Source organism: Aphelocoma coerulescens, chromosome 4 (genome assembly GCF_041296385.1).
Source record: "Aphelocoma coerulescens isolate FSJ_1873_10779 chromosome 4, UR_Acoe_1.0, whole genome shotgun sequence".
In the NCBI taxonomy this organism is placed as follows: domain Eukaryota; kingdom Metazoa; phylum Chordata; class Aves; order Passeriformes; family Corvidae; genus Aphelocoma; species Aphelocoma coerulescens.
The window spans coordinates 21943625-21966977 of NC_091017.1; the positions used below are offsets into that span (position 1 = coordinate 21943625).

The 23353-nt window shown below is 39.9% G+C and overlaps 1 protein-coding gene across 19 annotated transcripts in view; it reads left to right on the forward strand.

Annotated features, from left to right (window-relative positions):
• CCSER1 (coiled-coil serine rich protein 1) overlaps nt 1-23353 on the forward strand; it is a 666540-nt gene that overhangs the window by 79269 nt on the left and 563918 nt on the right. Inside the window, exons 1-2 of one of the 19 annotated variants that reach the window (XM_069013064.1) lie at nt 4865-4976; nt 6469-6520. The exons of 16 other annotated variants lie outside the window; for them this stretch is intronic. The gene's annotated coding sequence lies outside the window, so the exon portion shown is untranslated. 2 more of the 19 variants (XM_069013065.1, XM_069013068.1) reach the window with 2 other exon arrangements.

A 23353-nucleotide genomic window follows, 5' to 3' on the forward strand; every position in this document is an offset into this window, starting at 1 on the left:
GGCGTACACTGATGACTGTAACACTAGCATTACTCATTTTGTTACAAAACCTTTATTTGACATTTGTTGAAGATGGAGCAGGATGCTTTCTATAAGGGTAGCAAATTAGAAGCAAAGAATATTGATGGTTAGTGCTTTTGGCAAAGCCTTGCATAAGTCAACCCTTAGAGGATCAGGGTGAATAAACCATTTGAGACATATTGTAAAACTAAACTGTGCAAAAGTATAACAAGACAGTGTACTGCCACTTCATTTTTGACTACTGGACATTATTAGGTGTTTCAGCCATGGTTAGAATTACTTAAATTCCTCAGATGTCCATTCTGCCACCAGAAGGATATTTCTGCCATTGTTTTTGTCCCAGGTGTTAGTGTTCATTGTGTGGCTGTTCTTCATCATAGCAGCATCATAACTAAGTCTGTGGAGAAATCACTCTGCTTGTGTCTGATTAGAATTCAACTGTTAAATTGTCTAACTTGATTTATTCTCTGCTCTAACTGCACCCATCCCTGAAGGAAAGGGTGACAGTACATTGAGACCCAGCTGTGTGGGAGAGGTGATCAGAGCCTATTTGCAATGGGAAGATGGGTTGAAGTCTCTCAGCTGTTTGTGGGGTGATTTGACAGGTCTAAAAACAAACAGAAAGCAAAATAAATGGTGTATTTTGTTTCTACTTTAAGAAAGGAAATAATTAAAAAGGATAAAAATAAAGAAAAATTTTTAATGCATTTCTTCCAATACTGAAAACAAGGATGACATTCATAGTGCTACATTTGGTCTGCAGTCACTATCCTTTTACTTGCTGAATATTGCTGGTGCACACACATTTACGATGGGGAGCTATCTTAGTGGAAAGCAGCATGTCCAGACAGCAGTCTGACAGCCAGGAGGAATTTCCAGCTGCTGCCAAATGTGCTGGTGCATCAGCTAAGTAGCGTGAATTGCTTAGGATGCAGGTTGCCCCGCCTGCCCCAGATGTTGTTCTGACTCCCTCTGCAATTCAGACTGGACAACACTTGTAAGGGTTGGTCTTTAAGGCCCCTCCCTCAGATGGCCTTGTGTGAAGTATTACACTAGAGGAATGTGAGGCTCCATGAAATTTCCTTTCTTAAGACCTAAGGGCTTGTCTGACATGTGATTTTGTGGTTTAGGGCATTGCCAAATACATGACTGTTCTGTGTGGCCAGTGCTGTGCTGACGGGTAGAATTCCCATTGCTTAGTTTGAGGATTCTTTCCACAACCCAGTGAAGTTCTGTAAAATGTATTTAACACTTGGTAAACAAGCTCTGAGCTAACTCTTGTATTTTTCTAGTTAATGTAGTACTTTACGAAGCACAGCTACACTGTCCATCTCTAAATCTGGTATGTATTCTGTATCTTTTCCTGTCCGTACACATTTGAAAAGGGTTTTTCTAATTACAGTTCAGTAGTTCAGACCTATTGTTTGTTGAGATCACTCTGATTAAATTCTCAAAGTATCATTAAGCTTGGTGGTGATGCTTAGGAATTCTTTTTTTCATTGAAATTGCTACCTCTCATCTGATCCATGGAAATGCATTCTCTCTGAAACACAGCTGCATTATGATTTGCTGTGATTAATGTTAATTGATAAATGATAGTTGGAGTCTCTTGTTTGAACCTTATTAGAGGTTCCAAATTAAATCTCAGAAAGCATTTTCCTCAATGCATGAATGGTGCTAGGAATGAGGAAAAATAGGTTTTGGAAAATATGTAAAAGATCGCACAAGTGTATAGGCAAAGCTCTTAACATCATTTTTTCAGCACATGAATGATTCTTATATTAATCACTAAAGCACACACTAAAACGACTCCTTTACTAATAGATTCAAGTGATACACTTAGCCATATGTATTTCCTGTTCATTGATGTATGAAAAAAATCTTTGTTTCCAGCTTTTGTGAATATATCTAGGAAGGAGGTGATTTATGTTCCTGCTACATTCAGTTTTATTGTAACTGAAAGCTGCAGCTGCCATATAAATTCAGCGGACAAAATCTCTTAATGTTAAAAGCAGTTTACATCTTTGGAGATACAGTAATTCCTGAATTGGGAGAAGTCTGTGTCCTGACTCTAAAGAGCAGATCTCAAAATCATAACACTTAAGTCAGAAGTGGGATCTCTCTGAAGTAGATGTCTGGTTGTATTCGTACGTTAGTTAATATGTGTAACTTCGTTTTGACAGGGTGATGTAGCTGATGAATGTGAGGTCCACCCAGTCTCACAGTCAGATCTTTACATGTTCATTTGCCTTAGGACCCTTGCAGTGGGAGTACAGTTGCACCATGATCAATTTGAAGACTTACAAAATGATATAGTAGTTCTGATCTGTCAAACCCATTCAGGATTTGTTGTCAGTGTGAGGTGTGCTGGATTAGTGTAAAGGTGTATTTTGACACCTCTTTTATTTAGAAAGGGTAGGAAAGTACATCTGTACATCTATGTGTTGAAACTCTCCTGGTGCCCGACTCTTGTTGCTTTAACTCACCTTAGTGCCATAATTCATTAGAACCAGCTTCATGGTTACATGTATAGTAAGTGATAATTTGTACTGAGAAGTGGAAAAGAGGGAGGATTTTTTTCTTTAATATGTGTGCGGTACACCCAGTTTTGTTAATCTCAGTATTGCTCTATGTGTGTATGTGTCTAACTTAAAATTACCATTTTTGTTACATGAACACCTATCACTCTGCATATTGGAGTCTGTTGACTTAAAAGAGTGTAATTGAATATAAAAACATCACATGACCCTTTGCACTTAATTTTGAGATTTTTGCTCCCTCTTAGAGACATTCTTGCAGTAAAAAGAGAGCTTTATCCCAACCTGTGTCACAGCAATGCTGTTTTCAGTTTAATAGGATGTTGGGGAAGATGAAACAGGAAAGCCTTATAAATATGATTGCCTAACAAAAGATTTTGGGAATATGAAAACTATAAGCGACATCGAAATGAAGGCCATCTTTGAGATATAGAGTCTTAGTTACTGAACAACTGGAAAACAATGGTATAGCCGGCTGAAGGTAATCCCCTCTTGATTGAACAATACCCTCTGCTTGCAGACAGGTCCAAGGGTCAGAGCAGACCCTACTAGCTCAGCAGAAGGGGTCCAAGGAGTAGTTTTTAGAAGTTAAAATGTAACACTCTATGGTAATGTAAGAACTCTTATAGGCTGTATGTAAATGCTATAGGATTTGTACCTTGTATTAGATTGGCTAGTGAGAATTAGAATATTCACTACAGAAGATGATTTATTGTATTGTAACAAGGACCTCGCTCTCTTAGTAATGCTCTTCTCCTCTTAATTCAGCTCTCTTAGTAACTCTTCTCCTCTCTTCTTAGTTCAGCTCTCCTCTTAGTAACGCTCTTAGTAATGCTCTTCTCCTCTTAGTAACGCTCTTAGTAATGCTCTTCTCCTCTTAGTAACTCTCTTAGTAGCTCTCTTAGTAATGCTCTTCTCCTCTTAATTCAGCTCTCTTAGTAACTCTTCTCCTCTCTTCTTAGTTCAGCTCTCCTCTTAGTAACGCTCTTAGTAACTCGCGTCTCTCTTAATTCAGCTCTCCTCTTAGTTTGTCTCTCTTGCTCTTTACTCTCTTAGCTCTCAGCCTCTTGCTCTAGTGCTCTTGATTCATCTCTCTCTCTCTTACACCTTGGGCCTGCTTGGAGCTGCAGCTGGCAGCTCTAAGCAGTGCCTCTGTACCCACGCCCTCTGCAATAAACTGCATGCTCCAAAGACCTGCTTATAGAGATCTCCCCATCCGTCCATCTCCGGCCGGGCCCGACCGAACCCTCACCCTCTTCACGATCAGTTTCGACAATAGGACTGCATTTACTGTGTGTGTTTAGAATGTAATGTGTGTGTTTTTATGAATGTTGACAGTGCTTGTGTATTGTAAAATGAGCACTGTGTATTTTAAAGATTGGATTAGAGGACTGGTAGGTTTTAAGAATGAAGTGGATTGGTTTCTGTTACCATTTGATGCAGCAATGTTGTTTATACTTCTTTAGGCTTCTGTGCATCATTGTATGTCTACCTGTTCTCTTTTCATTTATTATAGAATGTCCTTCTTTCAAAAAGGCTTACATCAAACAAAAAGTAAGTCTAATGGGCTGTTACACAGGTGGGACTTTCACCAAGTTATTGAACTTTCATTTCTAGATGTCTTAATCTTTGAAAGTTGTGGAAGTTGTACCGAGATACTAAAAGGCTAAGGTCTGAAATTTATTTGATGTTTAGTTTGGAGGCTGAATTATAAAATAAATGAAAAAAAACATTAGCTAGTCAAGGATTATTGCTTCATTATATGGTAGACTGAAATAAACCAGAAACATTGTTTTATTAAGACAGAAAAATCGTTCTTTTTTTATGATTCTTGGCCACAAAATAGTAGAAGCAAAAGATTGCAGGAGAAAAGATAGGACTGTTGATACTTTTCTTCTCCCTCAGGTGTCCTGATTTGACTTTTGTGAGATAGGCGACTCTAGGATCACTTACTTCAGTGGGACAGTTTGCTTTCTTCTGTCCTGCTGAGTGCATATGCCTGTATTTGGTACAAAATGGAATTGGTTTGATAGGAGAGACTGCTGCTGAGAGTCCCCAGGATCATTACACCCTGTCAGTGAGAGTGCTTGGGAAACAGTTCTTGGTTCACTTTGCTTGGAGTCAGGCAGAGAGGGAAACTGTAGCTTTGGTCTTCTCTGTCCCTGGCAGGTGGATTGGACTCTTCTCCATGGAAGGCAGCTGTAAACTTGCCAAGGGCCAGCTGGTCCTTCACGCTGTCCTAACACCTTTCTGCCTGCCTGGCTGCCTCCTTCGGGTACCTGATCAGTTGCACCTGGAGGATGACTGCATCCACCAGGGGAGGTGCTGTGGGAAAAGCAAGACCAAAGGGGGTAGGAAGCTCAGCACAGACCATGGGTGAATTTTTATTGGTGTTGAAGAAGGTGGAAAATCTGTGAGGTGAGCAGTGCTTCCTGTTTTCCCTGCAAGGCAGTGGGCAAGTTTTAAAAAAAGGAATTTACTTGATTTTACTTTAAAGGATTACAACCTACACAGCAATGCAGTTGCTGGTAGAAAAATCGTGCTCAGAAGACCACTTAGAATATGGAGTAAAAGGGCATAGGAATGAAAGACTAATTTAAATTACTGGGCTGTGAGGATGTGGGCTTGGGATGAAGAAGGAAGGAATGGGTGCATGTGGCAAGTGAACATGGAGGAGGTGGATGATACAGAATTACAGAGTAAGGTTACACTGTTTTAATAATGTTTTAATACAGTTTTAGTAATGCCTTTCATGTCCCTAAAATTGATCAAATTAATGTGCTGTTTAGAAAATGAATCAGGCTTCATTTCTTTGGTCTAATCTGCACAGATGTAAAAGTGCAGTGTTGAGTTAAATTAGTGCAAGCTCCATGTAGGTGCTGGGATCTATGCACAGACAGCCGAAATGAGGCAGACTGAAGGTAGCTGAGCTTCCAAAAATAAAATGAGGAAACCAGAATTCTGCCTCTGCACTTCCCTTAGCAGTAAGGGTTTTTTTTTCCCTTCTCTCTCAAATGTCATAGTCTTTGTCTCTTCCAACATTTCTCACTCTCATCTTTGTAAGCTCACTTTCATCTATAAAACTTACTTTCCCTTATCTTTTCCCTAGTCCTCTTCTTTTCCTCAGGGTTCTTGTAGCATTCTTAAGCTGTAACCTTTCTTGCTAACTCTGCTGTTTTTTTCCTGCTGACTTGTGATTGATGACTGTGCTTCTGATGCTTACCCTTTAATTTCAACAAACCTATCTGGCACCACCCAGAAGCACAGTTGAAACCTGGATGAACAGTTCTTAGCCTGTTTGCCTTAGGGTGGCCATAAAGAGAACACTCTTGGTGGATTTTGTTTGAGAAATGCTGTCTTTCATTGTAAAAAACCTGTAAGAAATGAAGCGTGGACCAGAAATGTAGTAGCATAATTTTCCATGTCTTGCTTCTTCATTTATTTATATATTTAAAATTATATTTACATTTAAAACTGATTCTAGGAATTTTTTTTTCGCATGACTATTGTTTAAATTCCAATTAATTTACTTATTCATATACTGTCCTGTTCTGCTAAATGCTGTAGTAAATCTTATGACCCACATTCTGCTTAAGACATAAGGCCTTGTAGTTCAAAAGTTATTTCCTTGTCTCACAAGATTTTTTAATTTGAAAGAGTATCATGTGACAGTATTTACAGTAAAACTTTGAGGGACTTTGCTCTTTTTTTTATTTGAGGTAGAAGAAGATTTTGCTGTAGGAAATCGGCTTCTTTGGGACAGTTGAGTAGTTACCACTTGTAGAAGTATGCAATTTACACATCTAAATATTTACTAAGAGAGAGTGAAGCAGTGTACAAAAATTTTGTAGCTGACTAATGCCAATTACAGACAAGTCATTCTGCAAATAATTGGTTTATTTTCTTTCAGGTGAAAAATGAAGATGTAATTTTTCACCTGGTTAAATCAACTTTCTTTGCTGGTATGGATTTTCTTCATCAATTTTGATTTTTGGGAGATAAACCTCTTACCTTATTTGCTTGTGGAAAAGGTGAAGCAGGACATATTGACTCATTCCTTCATTCAGACTGCAGCTGTAACTTGGTAGTGAGGTTTGTAACAGACTAAATGAGCTGTCTGAACTTTGAGCTCCCTCAATAAGATTCAGCAAAGTTTTACCAGTTTTTAGAAGAAAGAAGGTACTGAAAAAATGAAGACCTTCATGTACTTTACTGTACAAGGAGTAAATTTTTTTGGAGAGCCACACATAGACACGCACACATGCTCTTATTTTTAACAACAAGCAAATTTTATTCTAAAAATTAACATGTTTGTGTGTTTTGATGTTTGACTGTCAGTAAGAACCTTGTATCCTTTGTTTATCCTTCTGTAATGTCACTGTGTGTAAGATGGGGGTATGGCTTAGAGAACACCTACAAACCACCACAGTATTTGCGTGAAAAAATTCTGAGAAGTCTTTGAATGGATGAAGATTTTACAGTGTAGTTCTCAAAACAGCACTTTGAAGTTTTAGTGTTGTGTTTTTGTTGGTTTTGGGGTTTTTTTGAGGGTTGTGTTGTTTTGGGTTTTTTTTTGGTGTGTGTTTGTTGTGGGTGGTTGGGGTTTTTTGCTTGGGGTCTTTTTGTGGGTTTTTGTTTGTTTGTTTTACTTCTTTAATTTATCTTTTCCTGAAACATTCTTTAAAACTGTGATGAAATGTGTTCTGGCCTCACACAGTTATTTCTAGGTGTGTTTTCTTGGTGATAGTTTTTATTGGAGGCTCTTTGTTGCTCGCAGAGTTTACTCTGAATCTGATTTCAGTTGTAAAAAAAGAAACCTATTTTTGTGCCTGTAAATTGCTGCGTCATCTTGTTTGATTATAATATGAACTCTAGTGTTTGGTAAACCATGTAAGCTAGCTCGGCATTAGAGCAGCTAGAAGAGAGACAGACAGACTGTTGACATGGGCTCCTTGTGGACAAGACCTTTGGGAGTTGCTCTTCCTGTTCCTCTTCAGTGGTTGAGTAAAGTGCTGAAGTGGCTCAAACAAGGTAACAGCCTCCCAGGTTCTGCAGTACAGTTCACACAATCTAATTCTCTTGATTGAAATGCCAAATGTTTTCATAAAGTCTTGCTGATGTCATGTAGTGATGTCCGCAAGAAATTCTGTTGATGGTTTGAAATTGCATTGGTGGCACTTACCTGCAGGAAAATGACTTTTTTTTCCCCTTATTGGGTTTATTTGAAGGAATAATGCAATTCTAGTAGTGATAAAAAGACAATTTTTAATGTTTCCTGAAGCTTAAACCAATACTGTTAAAAACAAGTACTGTATTTTTTTATCTCAAGAGAGGACGTGTACATTGGAAGTGGTACTGGTACAATGAAGGGTTAATTTCAACTACTTCACTTGTTCTGATTTCTGCTGTCATTTAGCTCGTGCCTTAACTACTTATGGAGCAGCCTCTTTTATGTTTTTAAGGGTACTGTTATAGTCTTAGAGAAGTAGCATTGGAAGTATTAAGTGATTGTGAATGTAGTGGCAGAGGATTAAAGCCTAAAGCTCATTTTCCCTCTACCCTGTAACAGTACTTTATTCTGGTCAGTATTATGCCATGGATAGTGATACCACAATCCTCAAAGACTGTGAATCAAGTCAAGCAGGGAAAATACAATGTTGAAGAGACTGATAACTGCAATATCTCTGTTTGCAAGCTGCTTTGAAATTCTGTTGATGGCATGACTTGAAGCATCAGACTTCAGGTCTCTTGATGTGAATTATTCTGTTCAAAAACCCTCAGGAAAGGAGTACACCTATGCCTAGTAGAGTTAATTTGTTCAGAGTTTTGGATGTAGGATGACTCTTCTATCGGTACTACTTCCAAGAGATGTTCTGTTGTTGATTTACTTTTCATGTATGAGAGATTCTGCTTTTGAGAGGTTCTTCAGAGTTTAAAAAGATGAGTTTTTATAACACAGATCAGGTATATGTAGGGAGATGGTAAAGGGTAATACCAGCAGTGATAACTTAAAAAATCTTGGAGTAAGCTAAAGCCTCGTTCACGTTTTTTTGTGATTGATTATACAGCTTGGAAAAGATTTGTGTGGAGTTAAGTGGGTAGTTACAAGCAGTTAGGCTGTTGTAGGATGCATGTTAAGCTCTCTAGACTGCTGCAATTAAGTCTTCAGCATTCAGGTGTAGTCAGGATCTTGAAATTCTGATATTAGCCCTCCCTGGGACAAGTATATTTATGCAATTTGCATCGAATGTGAGTAGGTGGATTGACTTGTATGCAGAGGATCTATGTGAATCCATGTGAAGGAGGCATGTAGGGTGTGCGGGTGTGCAAGGGTCAGCAGTCATATATTATATTAAAAAAGACATGTCAGCTACACAGTGTGTTCCTGAGGTTTCAGTGAGTGCATTTCATGTGTGGATCATTATGCCAATTATCCTCCTTCCAGAGACAGGGAAGGTGAAGCACAGAGACATTACCTGCCTAAAGACACAAGCGAGTTCACTGGCTGGACTCTGTATCTCATAAATCTCTTGTCCATGTTATGTCCGCAGAACCAAAACAAGACATTTTTATTGAATAATTTTCTTAAAAATCTCTGAAAGGACTTCTCTCTTGTTAGAGGCACTGTTTTACAGTGTGCTTTCAGGTGTTTTTAGACATTATAATTGTCTGTATTCAGAGAAAAGTGGAAAAGCCCAGACCCCCTTTTTTCATGTAATGAGAAAGGCATTCACACCTAGATGCAAAATTCCATCCCAAAGCTAATTTTACAGCTCAGTTATTAACCCCTGGATAAGAATAAGAATTCATAATGAAAGTGCTGTCAGTGCTTTAATTACAGTGATTATAATAGAACCTGTAATAATAAGGCAGCACCCAAGTTTTTGAGCTGCTGTGTCAGCTGTCAAACCCAGGCTCAGAAAAATCCCTTTGAGTGGAAATGTGGTGTAATGCTATTCAAGGGGGACTTGCATCTGCTCTTTTCAATGAGCACACCAGCCAATGTATGAAACTGTCTTCCTATCCTTACAGCTGCACAGAATGCATGTCTTAGTGCATTTGCAGTTATTTCTGCTTCTTTAAAAGAAAAAAACAATTTCATTGTAGACTAGACAAAAGCCAACTGTTGTTTGTGGCAATTGAGGAAGTATTAGCACTGTTAAAATTGGTAATTATTCTTTTTTGTTAAAAATATCTTTGAAGCAAACTTTACTTTGAAGCATTTGCATTTCATTTGTGTATAGGTTATTGTGGCAAAGTCTTTATAGCAATACTTGCCCACACAGTGTGGAAGATGATACACTGATGACCCGATTTATAAAGATCTGTCCATTTTCTATTCTGCTCCGTCAGAACAAAAACACTTTCTCAACTTGTTTACTTCAGACTTTTGAAAACAGTTAGTGAGGTTTAACTTGGTGAGAGCAAGGGCCTTGAACCGGCATTGAATGTCCAGGGCTGACAGTTCATCTGTGGAACAAATCCTTTCCTAGGTGAATGGCCATCCAGAAGTGAGCACTGGATTGTACTGTAGGTAGGTGGACCATGGTTATTTTCACTCTCCAGGAGTGGGTGATATCTGGACTTTTCTGGCTTATGAACATGCTGCCAGTGCAATACCTGATAATAGCAACCTTGGACATCTTAGTGTGGATACTTCTGAATTAGAATTTCTGAATTGTTAGCACTTAAAAATACATTCATGAACAACGAGTACATTTATATGTGATTATTAGCTATTCTGTTTCTTTGTTTCTAAAAATATTTTTGTGTTGGGCTAGTGATGAAACCTCTGTTGTGATAGTCCATCTCAAAGTCGATTTAGTTGGGCTTTAACTGTCAGACTCATCTGCAACAAGACTTTCAGAGGAGGAAAAAGAAAAGATTGCTGCTAAAGACAAATTTCTTTCTTGTGTGCCTGTGATTTTTTAAAAACATACTCTCAATATGGTATGAAAAAATACCTTTTTAGAATAATTTTGTGTAGGAAATGAATTTGAGGTAAGTTATGATAGTGTTTGTGTGTCTTCAAGGAGGTAATTCTTTTAAAAATAACAGCTTTTCAGGAGACTCTTCAGCCAGTCATATTGATTATTTTGCTACTGAGACATATACTGAGCTTTGGTAACACTTGGGGTAAATAATCATGTATCAAATTAACTTCAGCTTTATTTTTCAAATATTGTAGTGTCAGGAAAAATAAAGACATCTTGACCAATATTTAAAAATTCAGTTTTATTTGTTATTCAGTAATTGTAAGATTTTAATTGACATTACTTCATTAGTAAAAAAAAAAAATAAGCAACATTCTCTTTATTTTCTGGAAGTCAGCAGTTAAGTACTAACTGAAACAATTTCTTTGGCTTTCTTGGAGGGGAAAGGAGCTCCTTGTTTTTTGCAGGTGGATTCATAAACATGGCTCTAATGGCTCATAATGCAAAGTCTCCTATTCTTTATGTTATAATACTGAGAAAAAGGCCACTATCTGGTTTTGATGCTACCGGGTAGCAGCATCTGCTGCTAACGTTTGTTTGGGAGGAATAATGACTGGAAAATACTTAAAAAAGGTGCAGGGCCTGAAGTCATAGGCTGCATTCTCACAGCCAGCTGCTTCTTCAGGTCAAGTCCTTGAGGAAGTCCTCTGAAGTATCTGCAAGCTGCCTTTGACTTGCACCCGTAGTTATGCTGTTACAAAAACCAGTGGGAAAGCGGTGGTTACCCTGGAGTCTGGCCCAGGGGCACTGTATGCAGTTCCTTGTTGCTAACCTAAATAACAGTATTGGTTTTTAGGTGCTAGGGACTGGGAGTGCCTGCACAATTTGATAGCAGTCAGGCATTCTGTGCTTTGATACTGATACCGCCAAAATACCAGTTCCGAAAGAGACATCCAAGTGAAAGCTGTGCTGTGCCCTACAGCCACTTACAGAAAACTGCTGTGCAGTTTTCTTACTGTTTCTGTGTTTGTCCTGTATTGATGGTTGTGGCTGTGTGACGGGTGCTATTTGCAGCTTACTGATAAAACCAGCATTAAACAAAGATGTTGCAGAAACCCACTTCTTTTGTCACCTAATCAGCAGGCAGGCCATTGTGGTAATGGATAATGAACATCTGTGTTTCAGATGGAGTCCAGTAAAGCCCAGCCAGAAAACAAAGCTTCTCCAGATTTTGAAGTGGCAGTGATCTAATAACACATTAACGTTCAATGATGTGTGTAGATGGGCAAGCAAGATATAATTGGGTATAATCTGTCCTTCCTTGTGTAACTTAGTATGAGTTGTGCACTCTGTTATTGTGGGATCTGTCGTGCCTTGGGCAGTTCTGATTGCGAGCTCTGTACTATATTTACAGGTGAAGCTTCATAGGACACTTGTAGCTGAATCCTGTCAGGTTGATGTCGTTTCAGCTGATGTGAGATGTCACCTTCTTGTGACACAGCTGTGGCCATCCTCTCCTCGGAGCACTGTAGCTCTTCACATCTTTGTGCCATCACTGCACCTGGCCTGTTAGGCTCAGACATTTGTCAGCACAATAAATGTTTCCTCCTTCCTCATAGTGGGAAGAAGGAAATATATTCTCAGAAGCTGAATTGACTGTTTATTGACCAGATAAATTACATACTTTCCTTTTGGCTTTTCCCATGCAATTTAAAGTGAGGTAATCAGAATAAGAGCTTGTCTTTGGGATTTTATTTCTCTCAGATATGTCTACCTCCCTCAAAGACACAAAATAGTTCATGTAGCCCAAAAGAGAGCATCAGGGAATTGTTTCCAGCTAGTATTGTAGTTTTTGCTTTGGAAATGCTTCCTATTAGGTATTGTATTCCTGTATTTCTAAATGGGGGAACGACTCAAATAAGTCAACCTGGCCAACCTTAGAAGCCTTTTCTTCTCTCATTCAACATTGCCTTTTACTTATGTCTGGCAACAGGAACTTTTGAAAGTATTAAATGGTCTTAGCTGTGTAAAAAGATAGAGGAGACATTTTATAAAATCTAACTCTTTCAGTTGATCTGCCTGATGTATTTCAGCACTCCTGTTCACAGCATTGAGATTTGATATTTTCATAAGCTCCAGAGGAACAGTTATACTGGTATCATCTGTACACAGTCCACATTGTCCTGGATTTTGTCTTAGGGCATTGCTTTTGCTTTGGTACAGCACCTTCTGCATTTACTGCCTTTCCAGAAGCTCACTGTGCTGCCTGGTATTCTCAGCTTCAGAAACTGAAGAGGGAAACCTGGGTTTGTGCTCTTTGGTCCATTCTTCTGTCATTTCTGTTGGTCAGAGGTTGAGGATTATAGCTCTGACATTTTGGCTATTCACTTGGGAAGCTTTTGGAGGTCTTTTAGATGTTACAGCCTGAAGCTGGGGAATTTTACAGCAGGTCCCTGGGTGTGGTGTGGCAGAGTTCTGCTGGAGCAATGGACACGTGTCGGGGCCAGACCAGGGGCAGCCATGTAGGTGTGTGCCTTGTGCTAATGTCCCCAGCTTGGAAACTTTACACAACATATGCTACTGTCCTGAAGAGAATAAGGCCAGAGCAGGAGTTGTGGGAACAGAGAGGAAAAAAAATATGGATTCACCTCTTCTTTCAAACTGTTATTTTTCCATAACAGCTGTAGTGATTGCAGATGACACATATGAACTGGATGGTCAGGGGCAGGATTAGCACTCAATGATTTGCTATTGCCATGTAACTTCAGCTGGTCTGAATAAAGAACAGATTCATTTATTGCAAGTACATATATGTATAATAGCTTAAAATTAGCTGCAGTAAGGCTGGCATTAAGCTTCTGGATTTTTTTTTGCCAGTATCTTTGGCGTGGATATTCCCAAGAATGGTTTGGTTTTTGTGGGCTGAAAGTTTTGTGTTGGGATGTAATGTGCTATCTGTAGTACTTCCTTCTATTAAATAATTATAATTACATTTTCAGTACAATCTGAATTGTCTGTCCAAGCCTATCTCCTGTGTATCTTAAGGAGTACTTTGATAGTTTGGCTCCACCTCCAGTTTTAGTTACTATGTGCCTAAACCTCACTTTGCTTGTGTTTTCTGTTCGCAGTATGTATTTTGTTCCTTATATTCAAATAGCCATCTTCCTGAGCAAAGTTTAAAGTCTGAGTCAATGGCTGCTTTCTCCATTTTGTGGGTGTGTCAGCATTTTGTTTGTAATTTTCTTCAGATCCTCCTTATAAGAGGAGACTCTTAAAGCTGCAGTCAGAATCCGTAAAGGTGAGACCATAATGATTAATGTAACCTATTGGCCTGAGTATTGCAAATATTTCCTTGTATATGGTATCCTCAAATCAGCCAGGAGTGAGTGCGTCAAAGTGCAGTGTGCACTGCATGCCTGTGACGTATTTGTGTAAAAATGCAAATAACTTTAAACAGGCACACCAGCATTTGAGCTTTGATGTGTTAATGACTTCTTCATTCAATAAAGTGTGGAATGCCAAATCCCTGTGCTTGGCAAATTCAGACTGCTAATTTGTCAAAGCTGAATAAGAGGAAAACATGTATTTCGTAATTCATTGCAAGAATGTAAGAAAAACAGAAGTCTTAGTAAAAGAAACAGTAAGGTGCTGAATATTCCTTTTATCTGTTGAAAGCAGATGAAAGACAGTAGGACTAATCCATAGTGTCCAATATTTCCACTCTCTTTTGTGTTAAATTAGGCAATTCATCTGCTGAAATGCACACAGGAACGTTTTGCTTCGTGAAGAGTGCATGGTGGTCCAGAACTGGAGTAATAAGAAGTTCAAGTAAATATGAAATTGTTTACACTTACCTATGCATTTTAAATTGGTTAATCTAACAGAAATTAGTTAGAAGGTTTTTGATGGGCTTATCGTGCTTACAGGGATTGGTGTAAATGTTCAGAACAGATTGTATGTCTGATGCTGTCACCCAGAGCTCTTTAAAAAAAAATAATTATCAAAACAAAGATAGTTCTGAAAATACTTATTTTCTCTGGAGTTTAGCCTGACTGAGGTGAGATGTCCTTTAATTCTGAATTATTTGATCTGTTGAGTGACTTTGTGTCCTAGCTACATACTCAGAAAGGAAAAAAATATAGATACATAATATAGAGCAGTTCAAAACAGGGCCATGCAAACATGTGCCCAAATCCTGATATGCAATGAGTGGAGAATGCAGAGAGCAGCCCTGCGAAGAACGATTTTGGGGTGCTGGTGGATGAGAGGTTGAACATGACCTGTCAATGTGTGCTTGCAGTCCAGAAAGCCAGTTGTATCCTGGACTTCATCACAAACAGCGTGACCAGCAGGGTGAGGGAGGGGATTCTCCCCCTCTGCTCTGGTGAGATCCCATCTGCAGTGCTGCATCAGCTCTGCAGCCACAAACATAAGAAGGACATGGTCCTGATAGAGCATGTCAAAGGAGGCCACAAAGATGATCAGAGGGCTGGAGCACCTCTCCTACGCAGGCTGAGAGAGCTGGGGTTGTTCAGGCCAGAGAAGAGAAGGCTCTGGGGGGATGATATGGCACCTTCCAATATCTTGTGGGCAACCTACGAGAAAGCCAGAAGCAGACATTTTACAAGGGCATGTAGGAGTAGGACAAGGGGTAAAAGGCTTTAAACTGCTTTAAACTGAAAGAGAGTAACCTTAGGTATTAGGAAGAAATTCTTCAGTGTGAAGGTTGTGAGGCACTGCAGCAGGTTGCCTGGACCAGCTGTGGATGCCCCATCCCTGGAAGTGTTGAAGACCAGGCTGGGTGGGGCTCTGAGCAATCTGGTCTAGTGGAAGGTGTCCTGGTCCGTGGCAGGGATGTTGGAACGAGATGACATTTAGGGTCTTCCTTAACCTATTCTATGGTTTTATGAACGGCAGAGCAACTTGTATGTGGTTAGTGAAAGATGATGAAAAATGCAAGTGCTTCTCAAATAAAGTGCTGTATTCCCTTAGACAGCAGTTCCCGTTACAGTTGCACCATATGTTCTCAGCAGACAGCAGATGTACAGTCTAACATTTAGCAATGGAACTTTCCCATTTGAACGTTTGGGATAATACTGAAATAATGAATAATTAATTTTTGGCATTTGTAAAGCAGTTGCTTTTTCTTGCTGTTTGTCCCCACTATTTGCTGTGCCTATTTGTTTCACAACGGGTTTGTCACTTGAAGATATTAGAACCTTATGCAGGCATTTCATTCTATCTCTCCAATAACCCTGAAAGCATTATCCATTTTAATGCTTGGATGACTAGGTGGCTTCCCCAAGATCACACAAGGCACCACAGAAATGCAGGGGACATCACTGGTATCTTGAAGACTGATGTTTCTGTCAAGACAGGCACAGCTGCAGGGTCGATGGGGAGCTGCCAAGGGCATGGCATCTGGTAAATGACAAAGTGCCACCTTGGAGGCGGTGCTCAAAGATGTTGTCTCCTCACTCTCTTTACCACTTTTGAATACTTTATATTTCATTAATAAAGGCAATTCCTGGAATTGGATGTTAATTCTAGTATTCTTTACTTATAGAAGCATCTTGCTTTCTAATACCATGGAAGGTAGGTGTAAAATTGTGTCAGACCAGGGTGCAAGATAATTAAACCAGGGCAAAATGCCAAGTTTCCACTGCAAGTTTTGATAGATCAGCTCATGCTTAAAGTAGTCTGAAGGATATAATCTGAGCTAAAAGTTCACTAAAATCAGCACTTTGGGAAGTGGAAGGGGATTGACTGGCTATGACAGGATATATTTTTAAAAGTGTCAGTTAAAATGGTTTCTGTCTTGTCATGTTGTTTAAGAGGGATCTTGCATTGTTTGTTGTGAGTGGTATGTTAACCTTCATAGCCTCCTGAGGAATGTATTGATTAGCTTCCTTTTTTCAATTCAGCCTAACAGTTCTGTGGATAAATATCCAGTATGAGTATAATGCGTAGAAATATGTATAATATTTCCTTCAGTGGAAAACTGATGGTCTTGTAACCTTCCTGCATTGCCCTTTGCTAGAGAGACGTAGTCTTATGGGACTTTGATTCTTAAGTTCTTGAAAGTATCAGCAAAGCTGTAAGAAAAGGAAAACACTTTTATTGACTATTTTTTTTAACTGCAGAAGCTTTTTTAGCGGTTTTGTCAAGTGTGAAACTTGATCTGTTCCCTACAAAGTGGTGTTGTCTCTCTCTGCAGTTTATTTACAGTTCATTAGAAGTTCATGATCTGTTTTTTCTTTTTTTTTTTTTTCTTTAATTCTGCATAAGCCAATCAATAATTGTCAGATCTTTTCTTGGTAGTAATTTTGCAGGCTGTAGATGTTTGATCTCTATCCCTTATCTAATTGAGGATGAGTCAAGGCTGAATACTCATTTCTTTGTTATGCAGAGGCTATAAAGAGTGCAGTAAATGGGGACAAATGGCAGGTGTTTTGTGTGCAGACAGACTTGTAATAGATTAATTTGTTGCCTCTTGGATTATTTTGCCTTATTGGGCCACTGTGTTATTCAAGATGTCTTCTGAAGGTAAAATACAAGAAAAAATACTTCCTTTGTTCAGTGATATTTCTTGATGATCTGCATGAATGATCAAAATGAGTTAGTTGCATTACCCTGAGGTACAGACTGTAGTGAAGCCTGGGTATTATTTTCAGTAGTAATACAGTCATTAAGTCAAAAGTCCAAACTTTCTGATGTCCCACAAGGAGTTAAAAGTGCAAGAAATATACAAATAATGTGCTACTGCTCTAAGTAAGTCTAAGGTGACTTTCTATTAGATGCAAACATGAAATCCTGGCCCTGCAGAGGTTTAAGTCTGACCATTACTAGAAAAGAATGCAGTTTAATGAAGGTCAGGTTTGTTAAAAATGAAGTTGTTGTGAGGGTCAAAAAGTTGCTCTGTCATTAACTTTCCTGTCTACTAAAGGCACATGGTGTTATTTTTGGGATTGTCCTGTGCAGGGCCAGGAGTTGGACCCATGATCCTTGTGAATTCTTTCCAACTCAGGATATTCTATGATTCTGTGACAGGCATCTGTTGAACTTCTGCTGCGTTCTGTGCTTTTGCAGGACAGTCAGATAGCTGTGGCTCTGAAACCCAACTCTTTTTCTTCCACGTCTTTTCTTTTAAGTCTAAATCACTTTATTTGACAAAAAAGTAAAGCTTCAAATTTGAATATGACTAGCTCTCTTACAGGTATGAAATCACTTCTCTCTACAGCCATTTATTTAAGAAATGGTGTCCCGTCTTTTCAGCTGGAGTAACTAGCTTTCATATACGTAAGTACTTCACTTTCCTTATTAGCACAATACACTTTTCAAAACTCTAAACAGTTTCTCTGCCAGTATCTCTTTTTCATTTGGATATAGCAGACCTCAGATCCTCTGTGTTCCTGACTCCAGATCCCTAGCTGCTGACCTCAAGGCTCCCCTGGTACTTTCTGCCAGAGGCTCCAGGAAGGCCCGTTCTTCCTGGCTGTTGTGCACATTTTTTTACATCTTGTTTTGTCCAGACTGATCCAAGGGCTGCTGCATGAACTGTATACCTCTTTGATTTTTTTGAAGGCTTGTTGTTGCTCAGGGCTCCATGTGAAATGGTTCTTCTTCTGGGTCACTTGATAAATAGAGCTGGCAATCAGACAGTCATTTGGAATGTGCATTCTCCAGAAACCTACAATGCCTAGGAAAGCTTGTGTGCTTTTCTTGCTGGTGGATATCGGTGCAATTTTGTTGATCACACCCATTGGGATCTGACCAACTCTGTCTTGCCATTTTATTCCTAAAACCTCAATCTCCTGCGCAAGTCCCTTGACCTTACTTTGTTTTATGGCAAAACCAGCTTTCAGAAGGATTTGAAGTATTTTTTTTTGTTTTTCCAAAGCTGCTTCTGCTGTATTACCCCACATTATGGTGTCATCAATGTACTGCAGGTGTTCTGGAGCTCCAGTGCAGTCTGAATTGGTCCATGGCAGATGGTAGGGCTGTGTGTCCATCCCAGGGGTGGGTTATTCCAGGTATACTGGGCACCCCTGGCAGGTGAGCTCTGTTGCCAAAGGGATTGACAAAACCACATTAGTGGTAGCGGTTTTGGCACAGTGGGCTGCCTTTGACTCCAGTTCGTGTTGGAAGTTCAAGCGTGTCTGGTATAGCAGCAGGTTGATTTCATTCATGTCAAAATAATCTACTGTTAATCTCCATGCTCCATTAGACTTTTACACTGGCCATATGGGGCTGTTAAAGGGTGAGCAGGTCCTGCTAATGACTCTTTGGTGATCCAGTCGGTGACTCAGTTTATGGATGAGAAGCATGGAGTCTTGGTTGATGGGACATTGCTGCTGGTGCACTGGTATGGCAGTGATCAGTACCTGTGGACCTTCGACCTTCAGTAATCCCATGGGAGGATGGTCCTCGAAAGACCAGGCAAGATAGACAGCTGTTTAATTTCCTCTGTCTCCAAGGCAGCTGTACAGCAAGCCCACTGCATAGTTCAGTGCCATTAGGGTACACTGCATACTGGTATCTGCCAGAGCCTTGTACTCCTGTATTTCCGATGTTCCAAGCCACTGGATCCAGAAAGTCCAGTAAATCCAGTTCTCCCTCTTATCCTGTGGGCTGGAGGCAAGACCTCTCTAATACTCATCATAGGATCCTTCACTTATGTCTTACAGAAATAGGTTAGAATTTCTTTCCATAGGATCAGGAGTAAAGTCAGCTTTACCTCTCTGCCTGGGAAGCTGCCTGCTGTAAACTGGAGCAGCAGCAACGTTCCTGAAGGAAACCCCCATTTGTGATTGTTTTGATTTACTAAAATATGGATAAGTGCAGATCAGCAGAGATCCCTCCAGGGCAAGGGCTGGGCATATCCCACAGATAAGGATCTAGTATTGATATCCAACTGAGACGGACAAAAGCTCTCTAAGAGTTTAAAGTTAGAAAGTGCATGTTTATTGGCGCCGGACAGCTGCATGGGATAGCTTCCTAATACGCAGTGTCAAAGTATGAATGGTTACAGAGTCTATTTATCCACAAAAGTTATGAATATCCAAAATACAAATACATATTTATGACAGTGACCCCTCCTATTCTCCGCTTCGTATGGAAATTAGCTTTAATGTCATTAAGCATGTGTCGTATAGCTTCTAAACTGGGTCCGTGGTCATCGTTAATTGAGGAGTGGTCTTAAGGATGAAGGAATAATAGTCTTCTTCACTTAAACCTTCCACCTTTCTGGGTTTTGACAATACAAATGGCCTCTTGGGGAGCATCCAGTTTCTTCCTTATGACTTCTGAGTAGTATCCAGATGGGAAAAATTAGCAATTGTTTAGATTTCTTTAGATCTATTTATCAATGTTTTCTGGTTCTCATTATAACCACAGCTAAGCAAATATAGAAAGACAATTAATTATCTTCAACTTAAAAGCTTATTTCTAACTTAACTCTTATTAACTCTTAATTAGTCTCAGCTGGACTTACTTCCTCTAACTAATTCTAGCAAAACTAATCTTTAACTAAAATCTTAAAATCTTAATGTTTCTTTTAAAGTCTGTGTTTCAGTTTTTCCCTGTAATTCATGTATCTCTGTGTCTAGGGTTGAGGTAGGTTTTCCATCCCACTTACTCTTGTCTTCTCCACGGTCTCACGGGTCAAACCAAAGGGTACCCTGTGGTTATAACTTCTGTATCCTCTCTCTTGAGCAAAAGTTTGATGGGTTTTCCTTAACCACAGTGGAAAGTCTCAGCTGTTACAGTGACAGGTTCCCACATCCCTGCATTAATTTTTAGTAATAATTAAATTGGCTAGAAGTTGGTCAAAGACATGGGTGTAGTACCTGTGACCTTGCCTGCAATGTCCTGCCCTCCTCCCTGAGCCTTGCTGGAGCTGTGAACGTGTGGTCAAGTAGAGAAATGTGTCTCTTCCAAGTCTTCCCACATTTTTTTTTTCTATGGGGAATGTCTCCCTGCAAGTAGCAATCGTGCCAGGAGCGTTAGGTACCTCTTCATCACGTCAGGGTTTTTCTAAAGTCAGCAGATAACGCATAGTTCTTGCAGGAGCATCACCCTGGCAGCATGTTCCTGGAGAAGCTGAGAGTGTCTGGCCCATCTCATGGAAGGCACAGGGAAGGGAGCACACTGAAAGGGGCAGAGTGGCCTCAAGGGGCTGAGACCTCTTTGTCTGGGCTTGGCCTCTCTTGGAGAGACTTGGGCCTGGCTGGGCTGTCCCAGGCAGCCAACTGTGTGGAGAAGACCTCAAGCAGGCTATGTCTTGTTCCCCTTGTCCATCAGCCTATCCTTGTTTCCTGTGCAGCAGCTGAGACTCACCTCTGCCTCCTGGGGTTGGGCAAGGGCTGGGGAGGAGGCAGAGGAGCTTTGGTGCCTGCCCAAGCTTTTCCTCCATGTGGACTCTCAGCCCTTGCCCTGTATGTTGTTGGCCCAAGGCTGTGGCGGGTCCTGGCCTGCAGCCGCCTGGCACCATCCCACCTGGCTGAGCTCCATCGCTCAGCGCTCTGGAGTGTCTCCTGGCTTTCCTGCAAAGGCAGAGATGAGCCAAACCCTGCTGAGCTGCTCCAGCAGGCCACTTGCCAGGACCTCCAGGTGACAGCCAGCTGGGCACAGGAGGGCTGGCATCCTGTGCCCGGGCCTTGCTGGTCCAGATCCTGGGGGGCACATCCTATGTGAGCGTGGCCCAGGTGGGATGGCTGAAAAGGCCAAGGCTGCCAGTGAAGAGAGTGACCATGGAGAGAGCTGTCCATCTTACCTGACTTGTGCATGTTGTATCTGTCCATTTTACCTGACTTTTGTTGTGAAGAACTCAGAAGAGTTCTGAGTCAAGGATGAGGTGGAGCACAAAAGCTAGAGTCTGGACATGAAATTAGCCTGCCCTATTGCTCTAAATCAGAGATAAATCAAAGAGAGAAATTGAGCCTGGCCATAGGGATCTGAGAGAATATATGTATTTACTATTTAGCAGGATGAAGAACTGTGTGTTTTTGTTTACGCTGTGTATGTAATAAAGAAAAGTAACTCGTGGGGCTGCTGTTGGACTTTTCTGAAGCTACACCTATTTTTCAGCTCACCATGTCCTGAAATAGTTTGTGATAGAATCCAAAACAGATACTGAAAGAGAATGCATCATAATATTTTACAGTGTCCTTTGGCTCACAACCAAAAAATGTTATAACCCTTGACATAATTATTGGAGCAGTAATGAGCTTAAGAGGTAACAGAGAGTGCAATCTCTGCCCTTCTTTATAGGAATTTATGACTAAAGCAGTGGTGTTAATTTTATTTATGTCATTAAGGGAAAAGTAATACAGCACTAGTGTAATTTTCCAGGTGGGATAGAAACTCAAGAAATCCATCCACTTTGCAGCTGGGTTGAAGACAGAGAGGCACCGATATATGATCTTTCAGAAACATGAATAAAAATTTCATATTTAATATGTGTAAAACAACTACAAGCATTTTTAAAAATTGATTTGATAATTGGGCACTAAATAAGAAGCCGTGTAGACAAACCCTTCAGAAGTATGTCTGATGGGCGTTTTTGGAATTCCTCAGGGACTGTGATTTGCACAGTAGATTTGGTATGGCAAAAGTCAACAAGGGGAAGACACAGAGGACAGTGATATTCTGCTGCCTTGGGGTACTCAGTGAATGTGTGTGGGGAAATTAAGACCAAGAAGTGTGCTCACCAAGAGAGATCTCCTGTATTTTGTTAAGCCTTTTCCTTGACTGTGGAAGACCAAAGAAATTCTCATTTGAGTTATAAATGATGAGTAAAAAACTTAATGTTAGCATGAAAAAAGAGGCTGTGGCTAACTAAAAAAGTTGCAAAATACTGATAGTATATCTAAAGTCAAGGCAGAGGAGAAGGAACACCAATTTCTACTGACTTCCATCAGAGGTCTATGTAATGTGTAATCCCTATTTTTAAGACTAACTTAGAACCATACTAGAAAACTTTATACTATGACAAAATAACTAGTTTTCTATACTCTCCTTTAAATTTCATCCTTCACCTTTGCTTGTTAAGTTCAGATCTGTTTTGTATTTGAATTGGAAGCTCATTGAAGTACTGACCATATTTTCTTAAATGTGGGTGTGATTAAATAAATACAGTGACTGAGGCAGTACCTACAAGCATTGATCTAGTCAAAATAATACATGGCTTCTGAAATAAGAAACTCCTTTTTTTTTTTTGGTAATACTAGATACTTTTGTCACCAATTGAAGAAGAAAAACTATCTTGAAGCTTTTTGTAGCAGCATTTTCTTTTTAAGAAAAGACTTCATTTCTAGTCAGTGTTTTCCTCTACTAAGTTGCACTGTCTGGTTGCTGTCAAATCCTGGAAGATTATTGCCTCGTTTCTTAGACATCTCCTGCATGTGGTACTTGCCTTTGTGACATATGTTCTTGACAGAAGAAAATGGGGGACATTTGCTGTTGTCATCATCTGTCATCACTGAACATAAAGACATTGAATGTAACACTCTGGGAAATTATCTCAAGAAGTTTATGCAGCTTTTTGCTATTGACTGTGTAAGCAGTAGTCAGATACAGTACATTTTTTAGAAGTCCTCATTGTCCCTCTGCAGAGAGCTGTGATTTTTCAGAAGATCTCAGTAAGACTGACTAGTTATGACTGCTGTGCATCAGATGTTTTTGAATACCTTATCCAAGCTGGTGGATGGCACCGTGCTGTCACTAGTTCAGTTTCTTGGAAACACTTTTAAAGGTCTAGAACTTCTGTGCAAAATATATCCTTCTCTGCTGAAGGAGAAGGTTGGTTTGATGGCTCTGAATCTGGCAGTTTGCTGTCCGGGAACAGAGCCCTCCTTCATT